The sequence below is a fragment of the Leuciscus leuciscus genome, assembly GCF_965113295.1.
Source record: "Leuciscus leuciscus genome assembly, contig: HAP1_SCAFFOLD_847, whole genome shotgun sequence".
Taxonomy (NCBI): domain Eukaryota; kingdom Metazoa; phylum Chordata; class Actinopteri; order Cypriniformes; family Leuciscidae; genus Leuciscus; species Leuciscus leuciscus.
The window spans coordinates 1-18,727 of record NW_028117893.1 but is presented as its reverse complement, the minus strand read 5'-3'; the positions used below and the strand labels follow the sequence as shown (position 1 = coordinate 18,727).

Genomic DNA, 18,727 nt, shown 5'->3' with positions numbered 1-18,727 from the left:
GTTCGTCTCTTTCTCTGCTGGAGTGTGTGTTCATTTGAGTGTGACGGAGGTTTTTGTACGACTCTTTCACTAGAATGAAACACTGTGGTGGACTTTCGGTGGAGGAACTAAACTGACGATCAGTAAGTCTTTTATATTCTCTAATAAGAATATTTTAATTAAGTCATTTTATTTTATTTTTTAGATTATTTCAGCAAGATGATTAGTGATGATCTTAAAATGCCATGAATGAACCTTAAAAAAAAACATCTAAAAGATGATCTTATTTAGATAAGATAATTCATTTATTATAAAAATATGTTTTTGAAAAGCAATTTATCATTTAACTATTTTATTATTTACTTAACTTTTATATTTCGTATTGTTTTTAAATGTTATTTTTAATTTTACATTAATAATTTAATTATTATTGGTAACATTTGATTGTATTTTAATGTAGCCTATGGTTTATGATATATTCAATTATTTCTTGATATAAATAATTTTGTCTATAATTAATAGTAAATTTAACAGTTAAGGGTTTTTAAATGCATCCAAAGTTTGATAATAAAATTTTTGTGTAAACGTCATCATCAGACAAAGAGATATTTAGTTAATAAGCTAAATATTAAGTAAATAATAAGATAATAATTACATTTGCTGATGATTATGATTGTAAGTGTCTTAACAGTAGAATAAAAAATATATATTGAAACTTTGCTGAAAATTACGATTGATTTTTTGTGAGTATCAAAATTTATGAATATTTTTTACAAATGAATATTGAAATTATTATTTAAAATTGATTTCAAAATCTTATGAAGAAATCACAATATATGAATACATATTCATGTGGACAATGTTGTTAAAAATTAGATTGAGATTAAAAGGTTCTGTAACTTCTGAAAAAACAAACAAATGAGTATTATTTTATTTATTTCATTTTTTAAAATAAAATTTATAATTTGTATAGCTTTTTTAAATGTCATATTTCATTTCACGTGAATATTTAAAATCTTCTTATTGCTAACATTTATTTAATTTCATGTATTGACTGCAGATACTTTAAAATCTATTCAATAATTTCTTCATATATAATTTTGTCTATAATTCTTGGTAAATGTAACTATTAAGGGCTTTTTTAAGCGCATGAAACAAAAGTTGTATAATGTGGACATAAATATATTTTTTATAATTTTCATCAGACAAAAAGAAACTCAGTTGAAGAGCATTTTGAAAATTTATCATTTAAACGATCAAATTTGCTGATGTTTATGATTGTGAGTTTCTGAATAGCAGAATATTTTCAAAATACAATTAATATTGAAATGATCATTTAAATTAGTTTTCTAGATCTTATAACGACATCACAATATAACCACCAATTTACTCGGACAATGTTTTTCAAACTCATTCTTTGGATCATTTGAAATGTAAGTTGTATATTTAAAATCAAATGATCATTCATGAATGTGTGTGTGTGTGTGTGTGTGTGTGTGTGTGTGTGTGTGTGTGTGTTCCAGCGGGTCCCTCCGTGTCTCCCTCCGTGTCTCTGCTGTCTCCCTCTTCTCTGCTGATCTCTGGAGACCCCCCCGCTCTGCTCTGCCTGCTCAGCTCTTACTCTCCACAGGGGGCGACGGTGAGCTGGACGCTGGACGGGTCAGAGGTCACCGAGGGGGTTCAGACCAGCGCAGAGAGCGAGCGGGACGGTCTCTACAGTCGCAGCAGCGTCCTGAGCCTCAGCAAAGCACGCTGGGAAGACACAGAGCGCTTCGTCTGCAGAGGAACACATGCCGGAGCTGCTCACGAGGCCTCGTTCCTCAAGAGCTCCGAGTGCTGATGTTTCTCCAGTGAAGACCAGCGTATCTGAGCGTCACGTGATTTACAGCTCAATACTGAAGCAGTCTGTCAATGTGCTGCCATTGCTGTTCATTCAATAAAGCTTCATCTGAACGCAAGCGCACATTTGTGTTGGACTGCATCATTGATCAGTGTGTCGTTCCTTCAAAGTCCTGCACTAAAGTTTCAGCGGCTTTTGATTGATTGTAATTAGGGGTGTAACAATAATTACAGTGGATAGTGACAATATGTATCGTATTATTCACCCAAAATGAAAGTTTAGGAAGTTTACAGGGTTTTCGCGTCACTACTACATTAATCTACTGTATATAATGTTAAATATAATGTATAATAATGCAATGGGGGAATATTTGTGGGTCCTGATAATGCCAAATGTCTGATGTTACCAGTAAAAAGTGTCCTACATTATTTTAGATATATCTAGTCAGAGACATCAAGCATATTCGTCTGAAATAATTCTGTATTTTCAGCTTCAGAATCATGAATATTGTTATTCTGGTGTCTCTATTGTCCTGTGCATTGGGTTATCAGCACCAAGTCCAAGCCTATTCATTTACACACACAATGTTAAACCAAATTTACCATTTTGATGGAGTATGGCAATAATATGGTATTGTGAGTTCAGGATGGTGACATAAGGGTCTCGTTACACCCCTAATTGTAATAGTTGAGAACAGCTGCATTCAGCAGTAAATGTGAAATGAAGCTCTTGGGGTTTGAACATGGTCACTGGAGACGAGCTGCTCTATTCTGAGACCGTCACAATCACTAAACCTGACAATGCAAATGAGATTTTCAACTGAAACGCTCTGAACTGGAACAGTTTCTCCTGTGCTTATGGATTCATTAGTCAGTTTGTTAATAAGATTTCATCTTTATGAGTTACATGTTGGCTCATCACAACCCAGACTCACTCATAAACAAACTTTAATCTTTAATATAAAAAATGAACTATAAATAAATTTCCACTATGGATGGATGTGTTAAACTGCACACAATAAACATCAGTATGAAATGTTGATATTGATCCAATGTTTGAAAAAGCTGTTATATATAGCACTGTTAAATTACACAATAAATATAAAATAAATAGGAAATTATTATTATTTTGATGGTGGACTGCATCTGTTTGCTAATCTGGCCTTTAATTTCTAAATTAATTTAAAAATTCTATGTAAAGATATTAATTAACATTATATAAATGTTCATCTGCTCTGAAATTAAGAGTGTTTTGTGATGCTGTTCATATATGAAGGATGAACTCGATAAATTCGATAGACTTATTAAACTGATCAAGCAGAACATCTTTATGATGCAGTGATTCAGTTTAGAAAGAAGAACGAGGATAAATCATAAATGCAGAAAAACAAAAATATGGTGAAAGATTGAAAAATATCCACTTAGTGAAGATCAAACGCGACTGAATTTCCTCACAAATGACTGAAAATAACAGGAGAAAAATGACTTGATCATGATCCAAACTCTCATATATACTGACCAAGCTCAAACTTTTATATTATTATAATATAATAATATTATTACTTATTATAAGATCATATTGCTTTTCTTAGTGTAAGTGTGTGTGTGTGTGTGTGTGTGTGTGTGTGTGTGTGTGTGTGTGTGTGTGTGTGTGTGTGTGTGTGTGTGTGTGTGTGTGTGTGTGTGTGTGTGTGTGTGTGTGTGTGTGTGTGTGTGTGTGTGTGTGTGTGTGTGTGTGAGCAGCTGCAGTTTCAGTTCAGTCACTGTGACTCTGACTGACGGAGGTTTTTGTACGACTCTTTATCACTGTGTGAACACTGGACCACTGTGTAAACTCATACAGTAATAATGTCCAGCATCTTCAGTCTGGACTCCACTGATGGTCAGAGTAAAATCACTGTTAGATCCACTGCCACTGAATCTAGATGGAGTTCCTGACTGGAGGCGGTTTGTAAAATATATCAGGAGTTTAGGAGCTTCTCCAGGTTTCTGTAAGTACCAGCTAAGAAGGGGTTTTCCATCACCATCATCATCACTATAACAGCAGTCTGGATCACTGCTAGTTTTACAGGTTACAGTGACCGATTGTCCAGTTTGATAGAGCCGCTCTGAGGGAGTTTGAGTCACTGTCTCCTGCCCAACAGATTCTGACAAGAGAGAAAGATTAGAAATCACAAACACTTTTACAACCTTATATCTTCACAACACACATAAAGATAACGAGTGAATAACGTTTGTAATCTTGACTGACACAAACCTCGACATAACACTGCCAGCATCCAGATCAATATGGTGATGAAAGTCATTTTTGTAGGTTGAAGGTTCAGTTCTAGTGAAAAACAGTTGTTGATCATGTTTGATGTTTGACAGAGTTATAAACACATGCAGAGCACTGAAGCGTGTGTCGCTCATGTAAAACACACTCTATGCAAACGCTTCAGGAGTCACAGATTTAAGTTTAATGTGCCGTTTCATTGAGACTTCACAAAACATTTTGCGAGTTCATGTTAATATGATCCTTTATTGATATAAAGCAATATTTTCTAAGTGTGAGTGTGATATTGCTTTGATACATCAATTTAATAAACAAGAATCTATTATTGAGTACTTTACATTTTAGTCATTTATATTGCCAGTAGTTATTTACTAACTGAAAGTTACGGCTAACTGAAATATTTCCAAACGAAACCACAGTAAAACAAACCAGTGCGACTCTGAGAAACACAATCGTGGCCTAATAGTTAGAGAGAATCAGAGTATGGGTTTCCACACTTGGCCTTCATATGTCACTTTCACAATAGTTCCTGAATGAATCAGTGTTTTAATCGGATGATAAAGTTAATGGCTGCATCTGAAATCACATCTTCCCTTCTATATAGTGGGCAAAAAACAGTATGTGACAAAAGAAGGATATCCGAATTGACAATACTCATAAAAGCAAAAAGTACTCGGATGTCCGACTGCTTTTGGAGAGATCCTGAAGTGTGATACGATGGACACTTTACTATCCCATGAGGCCACAGGAGAGGATCTGTGAATGACAGTAAAGAGATGCAACTGACGCTGGTAGATCACATGATAATGACAACATGGCGAATGTAGTACGTCTGGATTACACTACACACACCCATTTATACTATATAGAACTGACTTTTTTAGTGGCCGTGAAGTAATTACTAATTCAAAATACTGTAAGTATCTACTCAAGAGAGTTTGTGATTTCAGCGCTTCTTTCAGCTTTTTCTCCCGATTCAGAGACTTCATCCTTCGAAGGCCGATTGCGTCACAGCGGCTCGATGAAGTCTGTCTCAATTCAAAGGCTCCTTCAAATGCGTCTTCATTTCCCGTGAAACAACACTCACATTTCCCATTTAACACTCAGTCCGACCTTCACGGCCTTCGAAGGATCCAGACTCTGAATTGACCGTTCACAAAGACCCGCCCCCTTTAGTTACTGTTGCTATGTCCGATAAGCGACGCCGCTCTCACGCCACACGTTCTCACGCAGTTAAATACACAATCGCGGAGCAGAGAAACTGACAACACACTGACAGACAGGACAGACCAGATTACTTTTGATATGAAACAAAGTCTCACCTTTCAAATTTAGTCATTTTTTAAAGACATTTAAACAATAAATACCGTTTTGTGGCTCTTTAATGTGTCTGACAGATCTGTAGAGCCTCAGTTAAAGCTGTTCATGAACCGATCATCTCTTCCTTCTAGTTCATTTATAGCATCAAATAAACATGAATGAACATCAGAAGGAATGTTGTTTTAAAGTTCTAAGACATCAGTACACTTCGTTTCTCAAGTTTAAATCCTCCAACGTTAATCTAACTCTCCCGACTGCTTTGTCGGACAAAATGGCGGATGGCGGATTATGATTGGTCAGATCGCCTGTCAATCAAACTCCCTGCGAAGGGTCAATTGGGACGCAGCCATTGACATAGTAGCTGTTCATTTAAGCTATTAGTCCAATAATCGCACATGTATATTAATAAGCCATATAAATCATAATAATAAGCCTTTAATTTCCTATAGGCCTATATAATACATCGGCTAATCAGCGCTCAAGCGCACACATAAAGCTTGCCACAGCGCACCAGCAAACTACAGAGAACCGCCGGTAACGATCTGTCCCTCACAGACTGAGTGACTTCACCACAAGTTTTTTTTTTTCTGTGACTAACCGACAAATAAACTTTTTGGTCGACCAAGCCTCTTCTAGTCGACTAAAGAGTAGTTGAATATGAAGGAGCAGCTCTACACTCAAATCAGTCTCTTGTCGCGTAACGATGAAACTTGCAGAAAGAGTCTCTGTAAAATCCAGCACTAAAGCTGCAGGTTAAACACATCTGTGTGTGATGATGGAGGATCTGCTTCTGTCACGAGACTCCACTCCAGCTCTGAGTATCGCTCCACTTATTCACTGAATTACAGTAATCTTCAATTACCTACAATAACCGTCTCATAGTTTTGTGAATAAGTTTTCAATAAAAATTCAGTTAAAAGCACAAATAAAAATTCTTATCTATCTCTTTCTTATCAGAGGCTTCTGATTGGTGCAGAGGAGGGAGAGGCGTGTCTAAACTGAACTGTTGATCAAGGTTATAATTAAAACAGCAAGCTAATATAAAACTATTACTGTCTGCAGAATATAGTGCATAGTAAACAAATTACATGTTTATGGGATACTCAAATGAAATAATCATGGAGAATTATGAAAATTAGGATCTATTATTAATAAAAGGGGGCAACTAGGGCAAACTGAAATCACTCAGATCTCAAATGTGTCACAAAATCTCTTTCTGACCTCTATAATTATTAAGAGTGTCAGATTAATTTAGATGGTTTTATTTCAGATGTAAGTGTGACGATGTTATTTCAGATCCTCCTTTGAGCAGCTGCAGTTTCAGTTCAGTCACTGTGACTCTGACTGACGGAGGTTTTTGTACGACTCTTTATCACTGTGTGAACACACCACCACTGTGATAACTCTGACAGTAATAATGTCCAGCATCTTCAGTCTGGACTCCACTGATGGTCAGAGTGAAATCACTGTTAGATCCACTGCCACTGAATCTAGATGGAGTTCCTGACTCGAGGGTTTTTGCATAACGAATCAGGAGTTTAGGAGCTTCTCCAGGTTTCTGTAAGTACCAGGAAAAAGCTGCATCCCCATCACTGTATCTGTACACATCTCTGCTGGTTTTACATTTGATATTCACAGTTCCTCCTGGTTGTTCTGCTGTTATTGAGGGACTCTGAGTGACGGTGATCTGTCCTCTACACTCTGAAACACAACAAGAAGAAAATACACTCAAAACTTTGACAATATACTTGAAGAAATGAATTAATATCAAACTTGTGCTCCACAAACCTTGAGCAAACGCTGTGAGAGTCCAGATGAAGATGATGATGAAGGTCATGTTGATGAAGATTGTTGTGTGTGTCAGTGATGAAGTGTTAAACTCACAGCACTATAAACACTCTCACACACTGAAGATCTGATCAATATGCAAACACACTCCACATCATTTACCTGAAGACAGTCACTCATTAACAGACACAAAACACAATCACTGAAGTAAAATAAATCTGTCTTTTTCATAATATTTGACCTTCTACAAAATGTTAAAAATTATATCAATCAATTTAATTCTCAATTCATCTACAATACCAACTTTAGTATATTAATATAAATATCTGCTGTGAGACTTTGAGAATATTTTTACTGTAGTTGGAGTGAAACGTCGCTGTTAATCCCCAAAAACCATTTTTTATGTGCAATTACACATTGAATGTTTGTCAAAACTGTAAAGATGATTTTCATTGTCAAAGGATCTTTTTTTTCATCCACTGAACTAACAATCTTTTCTGACATTTACTTGATTTGACGAGTTTTCAGCTCTTTTCTTCCTCAAAGATAATTCAATTCTAAAGGGTTAAAAATACATTGAAAGAAAATAACATTTGGCTGGTATTTTGGCACCACTTTTTATTTTGGTATTTATTTCATTTTTTTATAATATATTGTTAAATGAACAGCAATATATGCAGGCATTTATATTCTTAATAGTATTTCCTCTTAATGATCAGCTCTGTCTGAGACTTCAGGAGTAAAAAGGTTTATAGAAATTCATTTTATTCATTATAAAGTTATAGTGGATGTGACACACAAAGTTTGCTTGAGGTTTTATTCAGAGTCTTAAACTGTAGTGAATTCAGTTCTTGTGTTTCTTCACATCAAGTGAGTTTCAGTGAAGTTGATCATGAAAATGACACTTAAAATCTATAATATAACTTCTATTTAACTTTCATCGCTTTAGTGATCACAGGCTTTGTGAAAACTCTTCTCTAAAAACATTCAGATCAACTTTTTGAAAGTTAAAGCTGATAAAGTGAATCAAACATTACAGAGAAACATAGTTCTTCTATTTCTAATGCTGTTTCTTTTAGACTCTTATTTGTCGTTTTCAGTCGATTCTTGTTTGTAAAACTAACACTTGATGACCTGAAATTAGTTTTTGTCTTCGTTTTCAACTTGTTAAAACAATAAATTGTATAAATTATATTTTTTGTTCAATAAAACTGGATATTGAGACTGCAGAGAATATCAAAGATGACACATTTACTGACAACAGTCTTTATGTTTCTGCATCGACTGAAAGTGGAACTTGATTGAGTTTTTCTGGCAGTTTGAAACTCAATGATATTTCCTTTTTAAATAATTTAATAATCAAGTCTGTGAACCGTATTCTGAACATCTGCATCTGCTTTCTGCCTTTCATACAAGACTGTGTGTGTGCTTTATCATTCAGGCATGATTTTATTACAATTCAGTCAATAAATAAAATATAATTGTAACTTTATGTCCGTTTTGTGTCATTTTTGTTTCGGGTCTTTCATTAGATCAGGGCTTTAACTCACATTTCATAAGTAAACTTCAGTCAGTGGAGCCTGAACACTCCTGCAGATTCATGATGAAACAAGAACATGCGGACAAATCATAGATATAGTCTTAGATAAATGTAATAAGATAAAGAGATAAGATAAAGTATTTAGTAAGTTAGAAACTCAATGAATGCTTTAGGTTTAATATCTACGAATAACTTGTGAAAGTGTGTGTGTGTGTGTGTGTGTGTGTGTGTGTGTGTGTGTGTGTGTGTGTGTGTGTGTGTGTGTTTGAGCAGCTGCAGTTTCAGTTCAGTCACTGTGACTCTGACTGACGGAGGTTTTTGTACGACTCTTTATCACTGTGTGAACACATAGTCACTGTTGACTTCATGTTCACTCATACAGTAATAATGTCCAGCATCTTCAGTCTGGACTCCACTGATGGTCAGAGTGAAATCTGTTCCACCTTCTTCTCCATTCCCACTGAATCGACTGAAACTGTCATCATAAAGACTATCTACACTATAAATGATGAGTTTAGGAGCTTCTCCGTGTTTCTGCTGATACCAAGCTAAACCCCAGCCATCTATCCCAGCATCAGTTTTACAGTCTATAGTGGCGTTTTGTCCTTCAGAAACATTCACAACTTCAGGCTGAGTCACAGTGATTCCTCTGGATGCTGTTGACAACAACATTATATGAGTTTCATCAAATGACATGAAGATTAAAGACTCAGAAATGACAAGCTTTGACTTCTGTTACCTGGAATAAAAGCGGTCAGAATCCAGATGAAGCTGCTGAAGAGATTCATGGTGTTTGTTGGGTTTGTACCGTGGTAAACAGCAGTGTGTTATAAAGTGTGTGAGTCTGAAGGCTATAAACACTCGGAGAGCTGAAACACGTGCCGATGCAAAGTGACTCTCTGAGCAAAAACCAGCTGGAGGAAAACACACATGAAAATGAACACATGCAGAAGAAACTGATCCAGTTTTGTGGCCTTTAATGTGTTTTATTCTCAGGATCCAGTGGAGTGTGTTTTCACTTCTTTAGGAGTTTAGAAATCATTTCTTCTTTATTCTGCACGAGTCTCTGGTTCAGAGTTCAGACTTTCTGATCAATCAAATGACAGTTTCATCACTAAAAGAAACAAGTATTTCACTGTGAACTCCATGAGAGGGCAAAGGTCATTCCAGAGGTCACAGGTCATCAACACTTATTAAAATGCTTTGATAAATACATGATCATTTAGAAACTCCCAGTTAAGATGTGTAAAGAACAGTACAGAGTCTTTCTGATTATAATATTTATTTAGATTTAATAGTTTTCATGCATTTAGAGACGATGAGGCTGTTCAATAATCCTGATGTTGAGAAGATCTGCTGTTGAGTCTCATATCTGTGTGTGTGTGTGTGTGTGTGTGTGTGTGTGTGTGTGTGTGTGTGTGTGTGTGTGTGTGTGTGTGTGTGTGTGTGTGTGTGTGTGTGTGTGTGTGTGTGTGTGTTCATTTGAGTGTGACGGAGGTTTTTGTACGACTCTTTCACTAGAATGAAACACTGTGGTACACTTTTGGTGGAGGAACTAAACTGACGATCAGTAAGTCTTTTCTATTCTCTATAAAAATGTTAATTTTAATTCATTCATCTTATTTTATTTTTAGATTATTTGAGCAAAATAATGATTTGTGATGCCAGGAATGAACCTTAAAAAAAAACATCTATAAGATTATCTTATTTGTCAACAAGATAATTCATTTATTATAAAAATATGTTTTTGAAAAGCAATTTATCATTTAACTATTTTATTATTTACTTAAGTTTTATATTTCATATTGTTTTTAAATGTTATTTTTAAATTTACATTAATAATTTCATTATTATTGGTAACATTTGATTGTATTTTAATGTAGCCTATGGATTCCAGTATTTTATGATATATTCAATTATTTCTTGATATAAATAATTTTGTCTATAATTAATAGTAAATTTAACAATTAAGGGTTTTTAAATGCATCCAAAGTTTGATAACACCATTTTTGTGTAAGCGTCATCATCAGACAAAGAGATATTTAGTTAATAAGCATTTTAAAAAATCAAGATTATGATGATTATGATTGTAAGTGTCTAAACAGCAGAATTTAAATATATATATTGAAACTTTGCTGAAAATTACGATTGATTTTCTGTGAGTATCAAAATGTATGAATATTTTTACAAAAACAATTAATATTGAAATTATTATTTAAAATTGATTTCAAAATCTTATGAAGAAATCACAATATATTAATCAGTTTTCATGTGGACAATATTTTTAAAAAATTAGATTGAGATTAAAAGGTTCTGTAATCAATCAAATGAGTGGTTTTTTATTATTATTTATTTCATTTATTTCATCGCTATTTTTAATGTCATATTTCATTTTACATGAATATTTAAAATCTTATTATTGCTAACATTTAGTTAATTTCATGTATTGACTGCAGATACTTTTTAAAAAATCTATTCAATTATTTCTTCATATATAATTTTGTCTATAATTCTTGGTAAATGTAACTATCAAGGGCTTTTTAAAATGTATGAAACAAATGTTGTATATAATGTGGACATAAATATGATTTTTATCATTTTCATCAGACAAAAAGAAACTCAGTTGAAGAGCATTTTGAAAATTAATCATTTAAACAATCAAATTTGAGTTTCTGAATAGCAGAATATTTTCAAAATACAATTAATATTGAAATGATCATTTAAATTAGTTTTCTAGATCTTATAACGACATCACAATATAACCATCAATTTACTTGGACAATGTTTTTCAAATTCATTCTGTGGATCATTAAAATGTAACTTGTATATTTAAAATCAAACGATATTCATGAATGTGTGTGTGTGTGTGTGTGTGTGTGTGTGTGTGTGTGTGTGTGTGTGTGTGTGTGTGTGTGTGTGTGTGTGTGTGTGTGTGTTCCAGCGGGTCCCTCCGTGTCTCCCTCCGTGTCTCTGCTGTCTCCCTCTTCTCTGCTGATCTCTGGAGACCCCCCCGCTCTGCTCTGCCTGCTCAGCTCTTACTCTCCACAGGGGGCGACGGTGAGCTGGACGCTGGACGGGTCAGAGGTCACCGAGGGGGTTCAGACCAGCGCAGAGAGCGAGCGGGACGGTCTCTACAGTCGCAGCAGCGTCCTGAGCCTCAGCAAAGCACGCTGGGAAGACACAGAGCGCTTCGTCTGCAGAGGAACACATGCCGGAGCTGCTCACGAGGCCTCGTTCCTCAAGAGCTCCGAGTGCTGATGTTTCTCCAGTGAAGACCAGCGTATCTGAGCGTCACGTGATTTACAGCTCAATACTGAAGCAGTCTGTCAATGTGCTGCCATTGCTGTTCATTCAATAAAGCTTCATCTGAACGCAAGCGCACATTTGTGTTGGACTGCATCATTGATCAGTGTGTCGTTCCTTCAAAGTCCTGCACTAAAGTTTCAGCGGCTTTTGATTGATTGTAATAGTTGAGAACAGCTGCATTCAGCAGCAAATGTGAAATGAAGCTCTTGGGGTTTGAACATGGTCACTGGAGACGAGCTGCTCTATTCTGAGACCGTCACAATCACTAAACCTGACAATGCAAATGAGATTTTCACCTCAAACTCACAGTTTCACTCTTTTACTGGTTCAACGCTCTGAACTGGAACAGTTTCACTTCTGCTAAAATGAGTTATGAGTAATAAATTAATTATAAGCTTGAGATGATAGCTAGGCCTACTTGAAAAAGGCTCAAAAACATATTTCTTACATTGACTTTATCATATAGTGTATTGTACAAAGCAAACAATATATGGTTTGTTTGATTTCATATCAGTTTACACATTCGGTTTTCTCTGATTCAAGGCATATTTGAGTCAAACCCGTCCGTCACAGTACAGATCTGTTGTGTTGAGAAGTATACAATGACAACCGACACTGGTAGATCACATGATAATGACAACATGGCCAATATAGTACGTCCAGATAGTGGTGGGCAGATCGAGGCTTTGTGAAGCAATGTAACAGTTGAACCAAATGTGCCATATTGTTTCGAGGCTTCGAATCAATCCGACACCCGTCTCAACGGTGACACCTAGTGGTCACTTGCAGGTGTTGATCTGAAACAACCTTGACAAGCCATTAAAAATTGTGTTGTTTTTTTATTATTGTATTTTTCTAATATGTGAAGCTTGTAACCTATAGGCTCCTCACTGTGCATAATGTTATTTTGGTCCTGCAAAATGAATATTAATAAAAGAAATCAAGCCACAATGTCTCACTTTTTTAGAGATTTTTATTCAAAAATATTCATTTCTCTGCTGTGGAAGGACTTAGCTTACTTCTTTTTTTACAGATAATTTCTCCAGCCTTTGAAAAAATCCTCTCACAAGGGACACTTGTTGCTGGCATGCAAAGATATTTTTAGCTAGGACATACAAATGAGGAAAGATTACTGCTCTCTCTTTCCAGTAAGTTAGTGGATCATGAGTCCTGGGCAAAAACGCATCGTTGATTTATTTTTTCACTTCCACTGTGGCATCAGCTGTAGCATTGTGTGTCTCATATGTAGACCTATAAAATGTATATTCACACAATATTATATTATATTATATTATATTATATTATATTATATTGACAATGAAGCTATTTTTAACATGATTGGCAGTTGTGATTGGGACATTAGGTTGTAGGGCATAGGGCTATGGATTTTCTAAACAGTGTCCCAAAAGTTTGTAATTATATTTCAATTATAATTTCAAACAATGCATACCTTACTTAGATGGCCCAGCAGTGTCAGTAGCAGGCATAGGAACAGGGGGGATGCTACCTATGGCAAGCCAAGAGGCTCAGAAATACGCCATTGATTGATCGCGTTTAAAGCCAAACGCCGTCAAATACGGCGTTTTAAACCGTATTGGACGCCGTAAAATACGCCGTTGAAATTATAAACGCCGTAAAAGACGCGCGAAATACGTCAATGACGCCGTATTTGACGGCGTTTTAGTGTGCATGGAAAGCGCCGCTTTTTACGCCGTTCATCTCGCCATATGACGCCGTAAAAAACGCCGTTTTGGTTGCACAGAGCGCGCGCTATTTTACGGCGTTTTGCTTATAGTATAATGAGACACGCCCGCTGATTTCCACAGCCAGTAAGTTTGAACTGTTCTCTCCCAATCAATGATGAACTGAGTCAGACCAGACGAATTCAGCATGGATCATTTGTGGTAATCCAATTCGTATGCTCTCAAGGAATTATTAATTTTATGTATTAAACTAATCCAAGCTAAATAATAAACTGAAATTAAAGAAAATATTAAAGAACATTCAAATCAATAAAGCAAAATTAATAGGATTTTCACATTTTAAAAGGGTGTTACACAGGGCTTAATTTGAGCCGGAACATGTGAACATGGGTGACACATGACTTGCCCGCTTGTTGTGCTAGTTGAGATTGCTGTTAGCCTCGATCGATTCACTCAGGGGAAAAATGTCAAAAAGACAGCAAAGTTAAATACGCTGGCCAGTCAGATCCCAAACCATGGTGGAGACCATGGTGGACACAGCAGTAGTATCGACATAATATCTCGTTATTTCGACATAATAAGGGGACATTCTAATCTGCAATAAACCACATTAAGCGTTCTTATAATGGTTTTCTATGGGGGGAAATACTTAACGTGTAATTGCGTTCTGGGCTCATCTGATTTTTTTTTTTTTTTTGTACATAGCATAGCCCACTTTGTTATGATTTTAGTATCATAATGATTAATAAATGCAAGCACAATTATCTGTGAACTTGATTTGAACAAATGCCTTTCAACTTGTGTGTGCAAAATTCAGAATTAAATGAATGTGCAGCAATTTGTACAAATAGAGAATCTGTAGGCCTACTGTACTGTTGTAGCCATTAAATAAGTGCATTTAGTTTCATATTTGTTAAAATATTATATATAAATATATGTTATTTTTTTCATTTATGTTGATTTATGAAAAGTGAACAGCACCAGTAAGATAGGATGCGCAATATGAGACATGGAGTGGTTCAGACATGATTTTGACCACTTTAAGTTTTGTTTTGTAGAAAACCTTTCTTTAAAGTGAATTTCGTTTTGTATAAATTGTATCTTAATTTTAATACATTTTTCATCAACCAATTGCCTGGATTTAATGAATAAGAAGCAAATATAACGGACAATATAATCATGGAGGCGCTCGCGTTGCACGTGAACTGGAGCGCATCTCATCCTAACTTAACGAAACTCAGTGTATGCCTCACACAGACATGAGAAATCAAATACACAAAGCTTGAAATGTCTTTAAACGAAATAATTCAAAATTCAAAAAAAAAAAGAAAAAGGCTAGGCCTACTCTCTGATTATGTAATCCATTATGTGCATTTCTCTCTAGGTGCGTTAACTACGAATATGGCGATTGTCAACTTCATGTTTGCAGCAGACCGTCAGAAACACTAGTTTATTAATAAAAATCAATGCACGCGTCACCGGATTTACAAATGCACATCTTGCTTGTTGCACGCACACATATTATGTCGAAATAACGAGATATTATGTTGATATAACATTATTATTAATAATATAGCCTACATCTTTTAGAATATTTGATTGTGCTGAATGCTGAATGTTGCGCTTGTTCAATTTAATAAAACTTTAATTGTGATCATTAAAATAATTGAATATTAAATATTTAGTGGCCAAGTTTTGCGCTGCTCCCCCTGTCAATGATCTAACACCCCCTCAGCACATGCGTTAAAAATTCTCTGGCGCCGCCAGTAGGCAGTGTAATTTTTTTGTTTGTTCCGTTACCTCCAACCCCCGTTTTGAGTCGCCGGATACGCCCGAAATGAATCCAGTTTGTTGATAAAAAAATTATATTTCTCATTTCCGTTTAGTTTAAGTTTTTCAACTAATAGTTATATTTTCCTTTATTTCAGGTTTATTTCGATTAGCATTTAAATGTTTTTAATAGTTTTAGTTTTACTTTACTAACCCTGCCTGGGCAAAACATCGACAGAACTGTCAATTTTCCAACTCTTTCAAGCCACGAATTTTTACAAATATTCACGAATTATTTAATGCCGGTCTGGGACACAATATTAGGCCAATCACACTCATCCAGGCCAATTAACCTACAGCTATTGTTGCAAGCATAATTTACATTTCTTTTAAGAATAATGACTCAAATGTGGGAAAGAAATAACTAGGCTATGTTATTTTTATTTATTTATTTATTGTCATTTGCTGAGTTTGCTCCCCTTGCACCTTATGTTTTATCTTTTAAAATGACGGAAATTATTTCAAAATTCGTATTTTAAAAACGGCTTTACTCACTGAACTTCTATACCCACAAACGGTTGACTTTTTCCCCCAAGTCGTTTATTTCACTATGAACTGGACGATCGAAAGGGCAAAATATTTGAATCTTCATTTTACAAAAATATATTGGATAACGAAATGTAATAATGCTATTTAATGAATATATAATCAATGTAATATGAATAAAACACGAATTTAATTAGCCTACAAAATCGGAACACTATTTAATTCTGGAAGGAGATAGTTTATAGACATACCAACAAACCTGCCACATTTTTTAGAAATAGCAAAAAATACATTCGTCTTATTTTTTTCAAATAGGCCTATTTAAAACACACAAATTCATAGGGCATTCTATGGGTTATAATATTTTGTGTTATTCAGCACTTAGATGGAAATGTGCCGAGTTAAGCCAATACGACCTGGATTATTTTCCTTGTTTAATAACTCCTCATATATGAGCATAAGAATTGGATTAAATGATCCGTGCTGAATTCGTCTGGTCTGACTCAGTTCATCATTGATTGGGAGAGAACAGTTCAAACTTACTGGCTGTGGAAATCAGCGGGCGTGTCTCATTATACTATAAGCAGAACGCCGTAAAATAGCGCGCGCTCTGTGCAACCAAAACGGCGTTTTTTACGGCGTCATATGGCGAGATGAACGGCGTAAAAAGCGGCGCTTTCCATGCACACTAAAACGCCGTCAAATACGGCGTCATTGAGTATTTCGCGCGTCTTTTACGGCGTTTGTAATTACAACGGCGTATTTTACGGCGTCCAATACGGTTTAAAACGCCGTATTTTACGCCGTTTGGCTTTAAACGCGATTAATCTATGGCGTATTTCTGAGCCTCTTGGCTTGCCATAGCTACCATCCTCTGCACCCTGCAAAATGGCAGGATGAGTGCTCCTCAAATGGCACATCATGGATGATGTATTGTTGCAGTAGGCTAGCTGCCGATCACAATACACACATCTCACTTTATGTGGGGTTTCTAAACGGAAATGCTCCCACACCACAGATCATATGTACGGAATCTATTCTGGGGAGCCTCCATTTTATCTATCTATCCAAATCTATCTATCTATGTTCCTATAATCTATCTATGTATCTAGATATGTATCTATCTATAATATATCTATGTATTTATATATGTATCTATAATCTATCTATGTATCTAGATATGTACCTAGATATGTGTCTATCTATAATCTATCTATCTAGATATGTAGCCTATCTATAATCTATCTATGTATCTAGATATGTATCTATAATCTATCTATGAATCTAGATATGTATCTAGATATGTACCTAGATATGTATCTATCTATAATCTATCTATGTATTTATATAGGCCTATGTATCTAATCTATCTATATCTATCTATTAATCTAGCTATCTATATATATTTATATCTATGTATCTATTAATGTGTCACTATATGTATAGGCTACTTTGTCTGTCTCTAGCCTATCAGTCAATGTGTTGTGTAAATGTAACGTTAAGCCTAATAGCCTATAACTAATCAAATCGCACTATATGTCACTACATCATAAAAAATCCGCTATCTCAAAATCAAACTCCTCTCACAAAAACCCACGAGGTCAATATGCGTTGATTTCACTTTTATACGGATGTGCGATTGTGTGGTCTGTTCCTGACCGTGTCAATCAAACGCTGATTCGGCGGACCACACCTAGTGGAAAACTTCGAGGCTTCGTTTGGCCATAGTTACATGACATGGGTGTTTTGAATCACGCTTCGGATCAGTGTTTCGAAACATCTGCGCTTCGGGATCTCGCAAAGCTTCGGAACGACTGTTTCGCGTCACGCGTCAGCCATCCCTATCTAAAAATGGACTGGAACGCAGCACAGATCAGATTGCTTGAGTTCAGACCGACACAGTAAACATCAGTGGACTTAGCCTAATCAGAAGATTATAAATCATGGAAACGGGTGTCGTGACAAAGAGTTTTGCCCTGCTTTGCTTTTTCTTTCTTTGTGGGACTTTGTCTTCAGTTCAAACGGGTAACGTTAAATGATTACATTTCGCTGCGTTTGTTGGAGAAAGTGAAAGTAGTGCTAACATTTTTAGCATACGGTCTTGAAATTTGATTACTAATTTATGTTACATAGTACATGTAATTTAAAAGTGTATACTTAGCCTATATAATTAAATATATAGGCTACTTGTTTTGTCAAGTAAAAAAAGCTTACTTTCCATAATTTGACATCGATCAACATGGCAGTTAGTTATAATATTACTGTTCATATGATCGATACCAGGATTAGCCGCCTCAGATTACTTTTTCAACAGAATACAATCTGGATATACCAAAAAGTAACCTGAAAATAGTGAAACTATTTCAGATCCAAGTAGGCACACATTTTTATTAAATGGCCTTCAGCTAATTATAGGTCGGTTTTTTTTTTTTTTTTAATTACAATAGATTTAGTCTGTTAAGTTTTTGCTGTAACTGAAATGTTTTGAGACTGTTCTGTGCCTAACTCAACTCATATTTGATCTGTTCTCTCCTTCACTAACCAATTTTATCACATACACTTGTTTCATACAGTCTATTTTATTCATTTGGTTTACAGACAAACACTCCCTGTACTACATTTACACAGCCTTGTCCAAACCTGTCGATATGCCAGGCATCC

General features: G+C 35.4%; 3 long non-coding RNA genes and 1 gene segment (V, D, J or C); 3 read left to right on the top strand and 1 right to left on the bottom strand.

The window, feature by feature from the left end:
* Positions 1–6: 6 nt before the first annotated feature.
* LOC309492022 lies at positions 7–1,942 on the top strand. The gene is made up of 2 exons (XR_014203406.1): positions 7–122; positions 1,503–1,942. It is a non-coding gene; the product is annotated as an uncharacterized lncRNA (long non-coding RNA).
* A 4,788-nt stretch (positions 1,943–6,730) lies between these two features.
* LOC309492024 (Ig kappa chain V region BS-5-like) lies at positions 6,731–7,411 on the bottom strand. The segment is given in 2 exons: positions 7,202–7,411; positions 6,731–7,114 (listed from the first exon to the last, which is right to left on the bottom strand).
* A 664-nt stretch (positions 7,412–8,075) lies between these two features.
* On the top strand, positions 8,076–9,400 carry LOC309492021. Its single transcript, XR_014203405.1, has 2 exons — positions 8,076–8,885; positions 9,015–9,400. It is a non-coding gene; the product is annotated as an uncharacterized lncRNA (long non-coding RNA).
* Positions 9,401–10,110: 710 nt separating this feature from the next.
* On the top strand, positions 10,111–12,122 carry LOC309492023. Its single transcript, XR_014203407.1, has 2 exons — positions 10,111–10,311; positions 11,683–12,122. It is a non-coding gene; the product is annotated as an uncharacterized lncRNA (long non-coding RNA).
* Positions 12,123–18,727: the final 6,605 nt, after the last annotated feature.